General features: G+C 38.8%; 1 protein-coding gene and 1 non-coding gene across 2 annotated transcripts in view; one reads left to right on the top strand and one right to left on the bottom strand.

The window, feature by feature from the left end:
• The window catches only part of RAB27B (RAB27B, member RAS oncogene family), a 189207-nt gene that overhangs the window by 96256 nt on the left and 79323 nt on the right, over positions 1–13628 (bottom strand). The window lies entirely within an intron of this gene.
• LOC111764469 (small nucleolar RNA SNORA16B/SNORA16A family) lies at positions 1342–1475 on the top strand. The gene has a single exon (XR_002797063.1). It is a non-coding gene; the product is annotated as a small nucleolar RNA SNORA16B/SNORA16A family (small nucleolar RNA).

Genomic DNA, 13628 nt, shown 5'->3' with positions numbered 1-13628 from the left:
GTCTCCATGGTATAGAGTGCTCTACTCATGAATTTTTTCTGCAGGTGGGCATTCTCCTCCTTCCATTCATTGAAGGATGTTGCAGGATGCTCTTCTGGTCTCCTGGAGTCCCCAAACAGGTACTTCAGATAGCTCTGGGTGATTACTAATTGCCCTGTGGCACAAGCTGATTCTTGGAGATCCTTACTCTGCTCCTACCTTGCCCCTTTCTGAACATTATATATTTTTTAAAAAGTAATTACTTCTAGGTAGAAACCTACTGTATATATGTATGCTTTTAAAAGAAAATTGGCAAAGAAATTGAATATAAAGGATGTTTGCTTACACATGTGGTTCTAGTATAAGTGCAACCTTGAAATAAATGCACTATTTGTTCTTATCCTTCATCCCTACTTCTCTTGATAATTTCAATGTTTTTGTAAATTCTTAAATGTGAAGAACACACTCAGGAAATGAATATTTAATTTTGGGACAGGGATTTACAAGACTTGAGGATACACTCCCTTAATTAGTTAATAACTAATACCATGAACAGAAACAATACTGTCAAATAAATAATATTAATAGTCAAACAAATAGAGACTCACTAATTATTTATGTGGAATGTACTATTATATGACTGAATCTTAGCATTCAGAAGCTTAAGAAATTTCAGAACTCCTAAGGCATATCCCTCTCATACTAAGTGGTACTTTGAAATCTTGTCCCTGCTAACAATATCTTCCTTATTTTCTTTGGAGGCCTAATATATAGAGAAACTCCACCAGGGTAGGTTGCCCCAGAGAAAATGAAATGCCTTTTCTCCACCTTAGCACTCACTGGGAAGGGATTATACTATCCTTTAACAGGAGAAGTATTAGGATGTAGTCAGATAGGTAAGCCTGGCTACCCATGTCTTCACAAGTTCTTTGACCCCTGCAAAGCATTTAAAACCTTTAAGCTTCTGTTTTCTCATCCACAAAATGAAATATTTGAACAACACAGTAGCTAAGCTCTCTTCAAGCCCTAACACTCCTTGAGTCTATGACCAGATGTGGGTCTACACCTCAGTCCTGGATTCCTCAGGATTTCTCCCAGCCTTGCTTAACCTTCAAGGGGGTTCGCCCATATGTTCAGCTTGCTCAGTAGGAGATAATTCAAATGTCTAGGCTTCTGAGAGTCTCAGGAAACAGGACATGAATTGCTCACCAATGGGGAGTCCAAATGAACCCTCAATATGAAATATTAACGGGAAAGTGTAACAGAAAGATCAGAGAAAAGGGATAAGAGAGGTCCTTTGAGAGATTACGGGATAGACCAGTGGTTCACTTTATAATCACCTAGGGAGTTTTGGAAAAATATCGTGGTTCTCATCAAAGCTGCACCTGCTTTCACATAGTTACTATGGTCAAAAAGAGCCCAGAATGACAGTTTTCCTTGAGGGTTGCTGTTCTGTTTGCTCTAACTGATCTGCAACATTTCGGAAAAAGACAGTTTCCATTGCATCTGCCGCTTCTCAGGTGTGGTCTGAATATTTATGGGCACATTTCCAAAAGCTAGCAGAATGGGGCTTTTCAGAAATACCTCGCTGGGGCTGAGAAATAACATTATACAGGATAAGGAGAATGTCTACTGGGAAAACCCACTGGCATATCTGGTACAAATCTCTGCAGTGCTTTGGGTCACAAGCCAGAAAAGTTGAGTGAATCAAGACTAAAGATGAAGGGCACAGACATTATAAAGTTGAAGTTAAGCAATACCTAGCTATCTGGATGTATTGGCAACAGAACCAGTCAACTTCTTGTGATTCTGAGGACCAAATGAAAGGAACACTTTATTCTAGGACAAAAAAAAAAAAAAAAGAAAAAAAAATCCACTGGATGGGTTTCATCCCAATAGATTAAACCAGAATCTCTAAGGGTGGGGCTGACATTGATATTTAAATGACAGCACAACCATTGAGACTCCCAAGTGTTTCTATTGTGCAACTAGTGTTGAAAACCACAATAAAGGTGATGAGATTATCACTTGAGAAAGATGAGGGAAGAACTCATTTCAGAAATATCCTTAAGCCATTAGAGGTTATTTTAAAGAATCTACAAACCTTCAAATGTTAACTGTTCTTGGTTTACACAGAAACCACAAACCACTCCTACAACAACTAAGAACTCCAGCGATTCCAGAGTTAAGAACCACTGGAATAGACTTAAGGTACAGTGCATATTTGAATATATTTGTTCCTTGTGAGATTCTAGGCTCAGGTCACTGGGGAAAAAAAAGACAGATATTTGTTTATTTAGTCTGTCATCATAAATGAGAAAAGGGCTATAATTTAAACTCAGAATTAAAGGCTTCTTTATTCTGAATAAAGAAGGGATAAATAAAATGTTTTTTGCACTTTATTAAAGCCACGGATCCCTACAAACAATTCCAAATGTTTAAAGGCTTGCACACACATACTTACACCCCTCAATGCCTGTTTGCATTTATGCATATATTCTTCATTCCAACTTTTAGAGGGTTGGACATATATTTTCTCGATGGCAATAGAATTAGAGGAACTAGTCTCATTAAAAATGAACAAGGGGTGGCAGACTTGGCCCAGTGGTTAGGGCGTCCGTCTACCACATGGGAGGTCCGCTGTTCAAACCCCAGGCCTCCTTGACCCATGTGGAGCTGGCCCATGTGCAGTGCTGATGCGTGCAAGGAGTGCCCTGCCACACAGGGGTGTCCTGCCATGCAGGGGTGTCCCCCTCATAGGGGAGCCCCACGCGCAAGGAGTGTGCCCCATAAGGAGAGCTACCCAGCGCAAAAGAAAGTGCAGCCTGCCCAGGAATGGCGCCGCACACACAGAGAGCTGACACAACAAGATGATGCAACAAAAAGAAACACAGATTCCCATACCACTGACAACAACAGAAGTGGACAAAGAAGATTCAGCAAATAGGCACAGAGAACAGACAACCGGGTTGGGGCGGGGGAAGGGGAGAGAAATAAATAAATAAATAAATAAATAAACAAATAAATAAATAAATCTTTAAAAAAAAGAATGAACAAGGTAGATAAAACTCTACATCGTTGTTTCTGGTATGGACCTGAAGATTGCAACAATTCCTCCTGGACTGCTATCACTTAGAAAACTATCCAATTGTCTCTCTATCCTGCAGGACCAACTGAATTGTGGCAAGGTTGTTATTACAGGTATCACATTCCTACTCTGTCATATTTTCAGATCCACTAAAAGGTCTATGACATATTGACTAAGCTTTTCTAGATATGAAAAGAACTAGGAGGGTATGTGGGGAGAACATGTTTTCACAGAGAACTAGTCTCTAGTTGTTTAAAATATCTGGGGGGTTGATTGGGCTAAAACCTGTTACATTTCATTGATCAAGTGCTTGGCCACTCAGTATTCACATTTTTCCCATTAGAAGGTGGTATGGTCAGATTTGAATAATAATAACAGTAATAATGGCAACAATTTAACTCATAGTTTTGAACTTAGGACCAGATTTTGAGGTAATAGTCATCTAGGATTTCTCACCATTGGAAGGGGATTCAGAAATGTGGAATGGGTAAACCCTCACTTGGAATGGAATGGACTTGGAGGTTTTACGCTATGCTCAGGGTTATCAATAGTGAGATAAGCACAGGAACATTCATGGCAGCATTACGCATAATTCAAAAATCTAGAAACAACTCAAATGTCCAGCAACAGGCAAAAGGATAAACCAACTATGATATCGCTACACAATGGAATACTACTCAAAAATAAAAAAGAATATAAAATAGATAAATCTCAAAATAAGTATGCTGAGTAAAAGAAGCCAGGGTGAAAAAAAAGAGCACATACTGTATGATTCCATTTTTATCACCCTCTAGAAAATGCAAACTAATCTGTCATGATAGAAAGCAGATCAGTGTTTGCCTAGGGGCTAGGAAACTTTGGGGGTGATGGATATGTTAATTGTCTTGATTGTGGTGATAGTTTCATGGGCGTATACATATTTCAAAATTTATCAAGTTGTGCACTTTAATATGTGCAGTCTATTGTTTGTCAATCATACGTTAATTGAGCTTTTCTGCAATAGTTCACTTTCACACCTGACTCCAACATAAATTTTTAAGTTTCACCTTATGCCCCCATTCATCAGGACACCACCAACAGCGTTGTTCCTGTCAGCTACGTGATGGAGTTCTAGGAAGGGGAAAACATTCTCATCAGCATCGAGGACCTAGCCCAGCTATTTCCCCACAGGAGGGTCTCCAAGGCTATCCTTCTACTGGCTCAGACAGGTGACAGCAAGCAGCGTCATAGTAGTAGCACAGATTCTGTAGCATGAAAGTGAAGTGGGAAATGACAAAATCACTCTAAAGCTCAATTTCCATCCTGATTAAAGGATAGGAAATCTGGGCAGCTGGAGACAGGAGACAGACCAGCCTGCCAAGTACAGTTAGGAGAGGTCTCATTTTGAAAAATAATGCATGGAGTCTCTGCAATAAATAGTAAGAGCACCTCCTCCCCAAAATAAACAAGCTTATTTATAGTAGCCAGCAATGTAAATCAGGAGAAGCTGTCATTGGTGTACTATGTAACAGGACTGCTGGTTGTTCATCTCTATTTACATTTTTTGTTATTTCATGCTAAAAGGAACTATGGATACAAACACATCTTGGGGAGAAGTCCAGAAACTGTGAGTGAAGCAGGTTGAATAAAGACAGTAGGGAATAGTGGGGAATGTGGCATTCTGGAGACTACTCTTCCACTCTAAAGGGGATCACCTCTACTCTGCTCTAGTTGATGGCATGGGACATACATGCCAGGGGTCACCCATTTTTTTTTTTAAGATGTTGGATATCAAGAATTTTTTTTTTTTTAGATTTTTTTTAATTGATTTTGTAATAATATTACATTAAAAACATATATGTGAGGTCCCATTCAACCTCACCCCCCCACCCCCCCTCTCCCCCCCCCAACAACACTCGTTCCCATCATCATGACACATCCATTGGATTTGGTAAGTACATCTTTGGGCACCTCTGCACCTCATAGACAATGGTTCACATCATGGCCCATACTCTCCTCCATTCCATCCAGTGGGCCCTGTGAGGATTTACAATGTCCGGTGATTACCTCTGAAGCACCATCCAGGGCAGCTCCATGTCCCAAAGACGCCTCCACCCCTCATCTCTTCCTGCCTTTCCCCATACCCATCGTCCACCATGTCCACTTTTCCCAATCCAATGCCACCTCTTCTATGTGGACATTGGATTGGTTGTGTCCATTGCACCTCTATGTCAAGAGGAGGCTCAGATTCCACATGGATGCTGGATGCAATCCTCCCATTTTCAGTTGTAATCACTCTAGGCTCCATGGTGTGGTGGTTGTCCTTCTTCAACTCCATCTTAGCTGAGTGTGGTAAGTCCAATAGATCAGATTGTAGGTGCTGCAGTCTGTTGAGGCTCAGGACCTGGCTATCACATTGTCAGTCCAGAGATTCAAATCCCCTAAATATATCTTAAACCCCAACATTAACTGCACCTCCAGCACATTAGCATGAAAGTCTTATGAAGGGAGATCCCATCTGAGTCCAGATTCATCACACATAAACACTATTTCCAAAGAGGGGCCATCTGCCCTGGTAGTTAATCCCATCGGCCATGACCATAACTCCCATGGGTCTCTTTAGCCCTCAAAGGAACCAATATCTGGGGGTTGTATCTGCTTTATCTGTCTCTCTGACTCTGCTCAGTTGTGCATGAGGGCAATCCTTCTGCCAGTCTCCAGACTCTTTTTTAGAAACTCGTAGCCATATAAACTCATTTCTCCTTTCCATTTCCCCCTTACTTTAGGTCAAACAGCATTTTAAAGTCATGGTATTTTATGTAGACGTGGCTATTCTGCTGATCCGCATTGAACCTTCCGTATAAGGTCATTTTCCAGTTGCATCATCAGTTGGTAGTTGATAGTGGTCCCTCGTTGCCAGGGAGGCTCATCCCCGGGTGTCATGTCCCACGCTGGGGGGAAGGCATTGCATTTACATGCTGAGTTTGGCTTCGAGACTGGCCGCATTTGAGTAACATGAAGGCTGACAGGAGGAAATTCCCAGGCACAATGTTGCTCTAGGCCTTGTTCTTATTTTAGGTTTATCAGCTCACAAGCATAGTCATTAGCATCAGGGGCTCACTGTTGAACCCTCACTCCCTCCCGGTCCCCGCCACTGTACCTGGGAGACTGTTGCTGCTCCCCTAGGGACCACGACAGAGCACCACTGGCCAGGAACCCAGTACCCCCCCCTGCTGTGGTTTTTAATTGTTGCCACTATGAGCATATCCAAACATTACCATGCACCCTGGACATATGTTCTGTACAGCTCCCTGTCAGCCATATATCACCTGTCATTGGTATCCCATACCAGTATCCCTCCATTGCCACTGTTGAAAACACTCTGTGATCCAGAACTCCCCGAAATTTGAAGCCCAATATAATGTCATGGTCCCTTACTAGGGAATGGCATATAGCGATGGGTTTAAAGGATAGATAAAGAACTTGGATAAAGTTAGATAAAGAACTTAGATAAAGAATGTTGACTTGAAAAAATTCCACATCCTATCTTTTTCTTTTTTTTTTTTTCCCCCCCCCTAGTTATTCAGCTTTTCTACACAGGAGTCCTAGACCACAGCAATGTATATATATAATATACAGCACTCCCACACATCCACCAGAAAACCTTTTCCCTTCCACAGTGATACTCTTACGCCCTATTCATATCATATTTACTTAAAGTGATGTACAGAGTCTGAGACATTAGCTTTCTAACAAGGTAACATCTGTGCTTACATTATGGTGCATACTTTAGGATACACAGTTCTTTACATTTTTAGTTATCCTATGTTTTACATTATGGTTTACATTATCAGTCTGTCATCTCCTATATGTTATGGTGTAATATTACATGTTTTATATTCATCCTTGTGTACTCTCAAGAAACTCCTCTCTTACCCCCCATTTACTTTGGTTCCACACATTTAACGTCCATTTTCCCTTCCACCTTGGTACCCACAGTGACAGCCAACCTCCGTTTCCTGAGGAGCCACTTCCAGAGATAGATGGAATAGTGTTCAGGGCCTAACTTGCTCAACTGCCCCAATGCCCTGGGAGCCACCCTTTCTCTCGAGGGATACAGTTCCCTCTATTGGATGGCATTAGTCCTCCCCAGGATGTGGGTCCACCCCCACTCTCACTACTTGGGTTTCTACCCCATGGTGTCACCCACTCTGGCAGAATGAGCATTTAGACATTCCCCAGGAGCCCGTCCTGCATCAGACCCTCCCCTCCGAGCATTCTAAACAGGTAACCCTCTTTATTATATTTTGATATGATTTTCTCGGCATTTTACTCTCCACCAACACCTGACCCTCTCCTGTGTTCGTATGCTACCCCTCCCTCCCCCCACTTTTGGGCAACGTTACCCATCCGTCCCTCCCCAGCCACCCTCAAACCCGCAAAGCCCCAACCAAAGGCAACCCCTTGCCCCCCTTTTATCTCTTCTTTGTGTTCATACTTACCACCATCTCGTCTTAAATTACACCCTTGCAGACATCGGCTCATATCCTTCCTCCACCCTCCGATTTCCTGTAAGCCTATCGTTCAGTCTCTTGCTATCTAGGGCAGCTTGTTTATTTCATATCATTGAGGTCATGTAGTATTTGTCCTTCAATGTCTGGGTTGCTTCACTCAACATAAGGTTCTCAAGATTCATCCATGTTATCACATGTGTTTGTAGTGTGTTTGTTCTTACAGCCGAGTAGTATTCCATTGTGTGTATATACCACATTTTATTGATCCACTCATCTGTTGATGGGCATTTGGGTTGATTCCAACTTTTGGCAATAGTGAACAATGCTGCTATGAACATTGGTGTACATATATCGGTTTGTGTCCTTGTTTTCAGTTCTGCTGGGTATATACCCAGCAGTGGTATTGCTGGGTCATATGGCAAATCTATGGCTAGTTTTTTGAGAAACCGCCATACTGTCCTCCAGAATGGTTGGATCCTTCTGCATTCCCACCAGCAGTGGATGAGTGTTCCCCTTCCTTCACATCCTCTCCAGCACTTGTATTCTTCTGTTTTTTTCATAGCTGCCAATCTTATGGGTGTAAGATGGTATCTCATTGTAGTTTTGATTTGCATTTCCCTGATAGCTAGAGATTTGGAACATTTTTTCATGTGCTTTCTTGCCATTTGTATTTCTTCTTCGGAGAAGTGTCTGTTTAAGTCTTTTTCCCATTTTTTAAATGGGTTGTTTATCTTTTTATTTTCAAGATATAGGAGTTCTTTATATATGCAAGTTATAAGTTTCTTATCAGATATATGATTGCCAAATATTTTCTCCCACTGTGTGGGCTCCCTTTTTACTTTCTTGACAAACTCCTTTGAGGTGCAGAAGGCTTTAATTTTGAGGAAGTCCCATTTATCTATTAGTTCTTTTGCTGCTCGTGCTTTTGGTGAGATATTCATAAATCCATTTCCTATTACAAGGTCCTGTAGATGTTTCCCTACACTGCTTTCTAAGGTTTTTATGGTCTTGGCTCTTATATTTAGGTCTTTGATCCATCTTGAGTTGATCTTTGTATAAGGTGTGAGATGGTAATCCTCTTTCATTCTTCTACATATGGCTATCCAGTTCTCCAGACACCATTTGTTGAATAGGCCACTCTGGATATCAAGAATTTTATGTGAATTCCTATTTAAAAAATAGTAACAGCTCTTTTAACAATTTTTACATTATAGGTGACCTTAGCTGTAAAAACTTTTTAATATCTTCAGACTGATAATGATCCTGTATAAGACTCAACTCTCATTTCTTAGAAATGTCTAAAGACAATTGTAGAATTTCAATATTCCTGCTTAACTAAGTGCAAAAGGCATACCTTTTAATACAGCTACTGGAACTCATTTTGGATATTCTCAACTTTGTATTTAATGAAAATTCAATCCTATTTAAATGTCATAGATAAAAGCACTCAGAATAATATTCAAATATATTCATCTGACACTCAAAGATTATAGAGCATTCTAAGAAGGCAAATGCTGGAATGTGCAATGACACCTAACATTTATACAGTATTTCCTGGGCCCATGCCCATATATGTACTAAGTACTTCATATATATTTATTGATTTCGTTCTCATAACAATCCTTTGAAATAGATACTATTTTTATCATCTCCATATACAGAGGGAAACTGAGACACAGAGTTTCAATATCTTGCCTAACTTCTCACACAGCAAGTAAGTAGCAGAGCCAGGTTTTGAGCCCAAGCATCTTGGTCCTGGAGTCCAATCTCAATCCCTCTGCCAACTCCAAGTGATTGTGCATCTTTATGTGAACCATGGAAACCATAGAGAAATCTTAGACCACACATTCCTGTGATACAGAATATAAGACAAATCTCTTAATTATTCTTTAACTTCACTAGGCCATCACAGCGTACCATCTTTTGAATCCATAATAAATTGTTGGTGGCATTTTCAGTCCAATTAGTGATACAAGGAAAATTTTGTTTCTTTATGGCCATACTTGTTTTTCTCACTTGTGGTTGACATTTCAGATATTTAACAGAAACTTAAGATCATCTCAGCCAAACCTCCTTAACTGAAAAGTTGGGGAAACCAAGTGAGAAGTCTGTAGATATGACATCTGAATCTCCATTGACCACTAAGTTTGGGTATCTTGAGTTGAGAATCCCTTTCTTTTATCAGGCATTTATATTCCTCTCTCTTCAGACTGCATCTCACATGATAAAGAATGTCCTCTCCTGATGGAGGAAAATTCTGAGACGGGGAAAATGGGGACTCAGGTCAAATGGCTTTTCCTCATGTCGGCTTGCTAATAGTAGAGTTGAAATAGTTCAATTCCAAAGAATTCTGCTTCTATTTTTTTTTCCTATTGAGAAGATTTTGTTCAAAGGCTTGAGGGATATTTCAAATTCTATTAATGTAGCAAGTATCTCTTACATTTACCCCTGGAACTAAGATAATCTCAATTTTCACATAACAATATTACAAGTTAGCCCTTGTGTTGCCCTCAATAAAAAAAGACAACTATGCCCTTGACAATGATGAAAGCTTTACAAGCCACTATGTTGACAATACTTTCCCTTCTATGATTTCTATCAGAACTTTGAAACACCACTTTTTGGTGGAAATTTGTAGAGCAAATTTTCTTCTGGCAGTAATCCAGAGAAGAGCTGAATGGTATCAGAGAGTATGTTACGTACTAGAGCACTGAACAAAAAATATTTCTTGCTTTAAATATAAATGAAACCTATTTTATAGATGGACCAATGCTATTTGTTACTTCCTGAAGGCTAAGTAATACCTGGAGGTAATAAATAAAAGGATTATATAGAAATCCAGGGGTTATTCATTTTTTAATAACTAAAAGGTTTTATTTTTAGAGCAATGTTAGGGTAACAGAAAATTAAGCATATAGTTCACTGTGTTCCCATATACTCCCTTTCTCCCCTACTCACATTTTCCCCTATTATTCACACATTGTATTAGTCTGGTACACTTGTTACAATTTATGAACCAATTTTGATATGTTAACTATAGTCAGAGTTTGCATTAGGGCTCACTCTGTGTTGTACAGTTCTATAGGATTTGAGAAATGTGTAATGTACTGTACCCACCATTACAGTCTCATACATACAGACAGTTTCAGCGCCCTAAAAGTGCCTCATGTTGCACCTATTCATTCCTCCCTCACTCTGCGCCCTGAGTCCCTGTACCCACTGACCTTTTCACTTGTCTGTGGTGTTGTCTCTCCCACAACATCATATAGTTGGAATCATACAGTATGTAGACTTTCCAGACTGGTTTCTTTCACTTAGCAACATGCATTTAAGGTTCTTCCGTGTATTTTCATGACTTGATGCTCTTTCCCCTTTATTACTGAATAATATTCTATTGTATGGATGTATCACAGTTTACCATTTTCCTTTTCAAGGACATCCTGCTTACTTCCAGATTGGGGCAATTATGAATAAAGCTACTGTGAACATTCATGTCCAGGTTTTTGAGTTTTTGCAACTCACCTATGTAAATACCTAGGAGCACTATTGCTGAATTATATGGTAGGACTATGCTTAGCTTTGTAAGAAACTGTCAAATTGTCTTCCAAACTAGCTGTACTAATTTGTTAAGTTGTTTCACAGCAATTATAGCATCATTGAAAAAGAAAAGTGTAACTTTTTGGATAACTTTTTTCGTGATAGCATTAATTTGGATTTCTAAATCCTATTTTCTTGAAAAAATACTATATATAGAAATTTTGCAGTAATAGATGTTGGAGCCATCTCCTGATGGTGTTTTAAGAATACGGCCAACTGACTTAAAAACATCTCTAAGAAAAGTTGAAAGTTGTTCTTTGTTGAAAATCACATCTGTTAAGAAAATATGCTAAGTACCCATCTATTAAAGTATTTGGCTGTTTCATGAATTCTTCATATTTTTCTGTTTTTAATATACAGAAGCAATCTTAACATGGTCAGCTTCTAATACCATGCAAATTTAAATCACTGATGGTCTTTAGATAACATCCAAAATAAATCAAGGTATGGTTATGGCAGTGGACAGAAAGGATGTTTTAGAATAATTGGGAGGGAATAATTTTTGACAAATGTACTCATTCTTTTTGAAAAATGAAATGTTTCCTGGATACTGGCTTTAAACAACATAACTAAATTTCACTTTTACAACCATCTGGTTTATGTACCTATTTGTATATTTTCCCCTTTAAATATGCTTTACTTCTACCTGGTGGTATATTTATAGAGATGAACATTTAGGGAATACTTCGTAATATCAACAAAGTGTATGTGTGTGTGTCTTGTAACAAGGGGAAGCCATCTTTAAATACTATCTTTCCTTTTCTGACAAACACATTGTGATGAGTTGTCAATGATTCATTGTTGTACTTCATTAATTTCCTTTCAATAAGAGGTTTACCCCATGTTAAGCTGTGCCTAAAAGAGGTATGAAATCCAGCACTTTGGATGAATTGATGGATCAATGAAAACAACTGACCAATTCTGTTAAAAAATAAAATTACAGTAACATCCATCAAATTTAATCAAAATAGTCCACAGCTTATAGGTGGAAAAAAAAAAAACAGTAATAAGGGGTAGGGTTGGAATGTTGACATGAGAAAGTTCTAGTAACAGATTGTTTCATTGTATTTAACTCCAGTTCCTCTAATGAAATAGGAAGCAAGTTGAAGGTAATTTGAATGTGATTATGACCAGTCCTTCTGATATTCTAATTAGATTACAGAAACTGATCTAAAAATCCATGTGAAAGACATGAAAGGCCCTTTACAGTGTGTGTTTTTTTCTGGCAGTAATCATTTGCAACACTGGAATAATTTCAAATGTAAAACATTGTGTGGTGGAAAACAGGAAAAAGAATTTGAATATAGGACATCTCAGAACTCTGTATTTGGGCAGTAGTACATTCAAATGAGGGTGTGTGTGTGTATTTATGTAGCATAATGGAAAACTTTTCATTACTCTTCAAATATCTATCACTTATAAGTTTTGCTAGCAATATCTTAAAATATTTCCAATATTTTGGTAAGTATATTTTAAAAAGAGAATAGTTGCTATTTAAACAATATTTCATGTATCATCTATTCAGAAAAATATTGATCATTTTGATGGAAAGCCTGTGGTAGTATGCCTAAGTTTATTGTTTAGATCCTTTCAGAAGGTAACAAAGCATGGACTAAAACTATTTTAATGAATATAAAAATTAAATCTTTCAATACTGATGTGCCATTTTCGTTCAGAACAGGATCTTAAGGATGCTATCGGTGTTACCATAAATGACAATTGGAAAGTTTGTTTGTAGAACTGGCCCATAGGGTCTACATTTCCTCAATTGCAATGTCGGAATAAAACTTAACTTCATCTTCCAAATGGCCTTAAATCCCTCACTGCTAAGGTAATCAGGTCCAATATTTGGAATAAATATTGTCAGGAAAAATGTTTCAGTTTTAGGACCTTGAATTAAACAGAAGTCGTGAGTTTTGTAATTTGCCATTTTATGACTTCTCTTATGTACTGTGGAACATCAATGAACACTCTTTATCCAGCGGACCATTCTTGTGTTACTGAGTTCCATGGGATGCAAGCCTGAGCAAAGGGGCGAGATTGCCAGCTAGTAAAGAGCTATGGTGGCCCTTACTCAAAAATTGCCCTTTGACAGATCACACCATTGGGAGATGTCATTGAGTTACTGATCTCTTAAATGCAAATTCCCTTAGGAAGTTTATTCCTTTTGCCTACTATCCATTTAACTTGTTGGGAACAGGATTTTAATTTGACTGACAAGGAAGCTGAAGGTCAGATCTGGGGAAGGAGGAAACTTGGGGAGCCCCTGAGTAGCAAAAACATCTAAGAGTCAAGGTAGAGGGTCAAAATTAAAAACGAGCTGTTGTTTCTTTACTTTTTTTTTTTCTTCTCTAATTTTATTCGAAGGTTGAGCGAGAATGGCAAAGGTAAAAACCAGCTGATTTCCTAGTCATGCTTGTAGTCTCAGTTCTTAAAAATCACAGGAATCACCATACTTCAGCACCACATGC

The sequence above is a fragment of the Dasypus novemcinctus genome, chromosome 16 (assembly GCF_030445035.2).
Source record: "Dasypus novemcinctus isolate mDasNov1 chromosome 16, mDasNov1.1.hap2, whole genome shotgun sequence".
In the NCBI taxonomy this organism is placed as follows: domain Eukaryota; kingdom Metazoa; phylum Chordata; class Mammalia; order Cingulata; family Dasypodidae; genus Dasypus; species Dasypus novemcinctus.
This window is presented reverse-complemented; position numbering and strand designations above follow the sequence as displayed.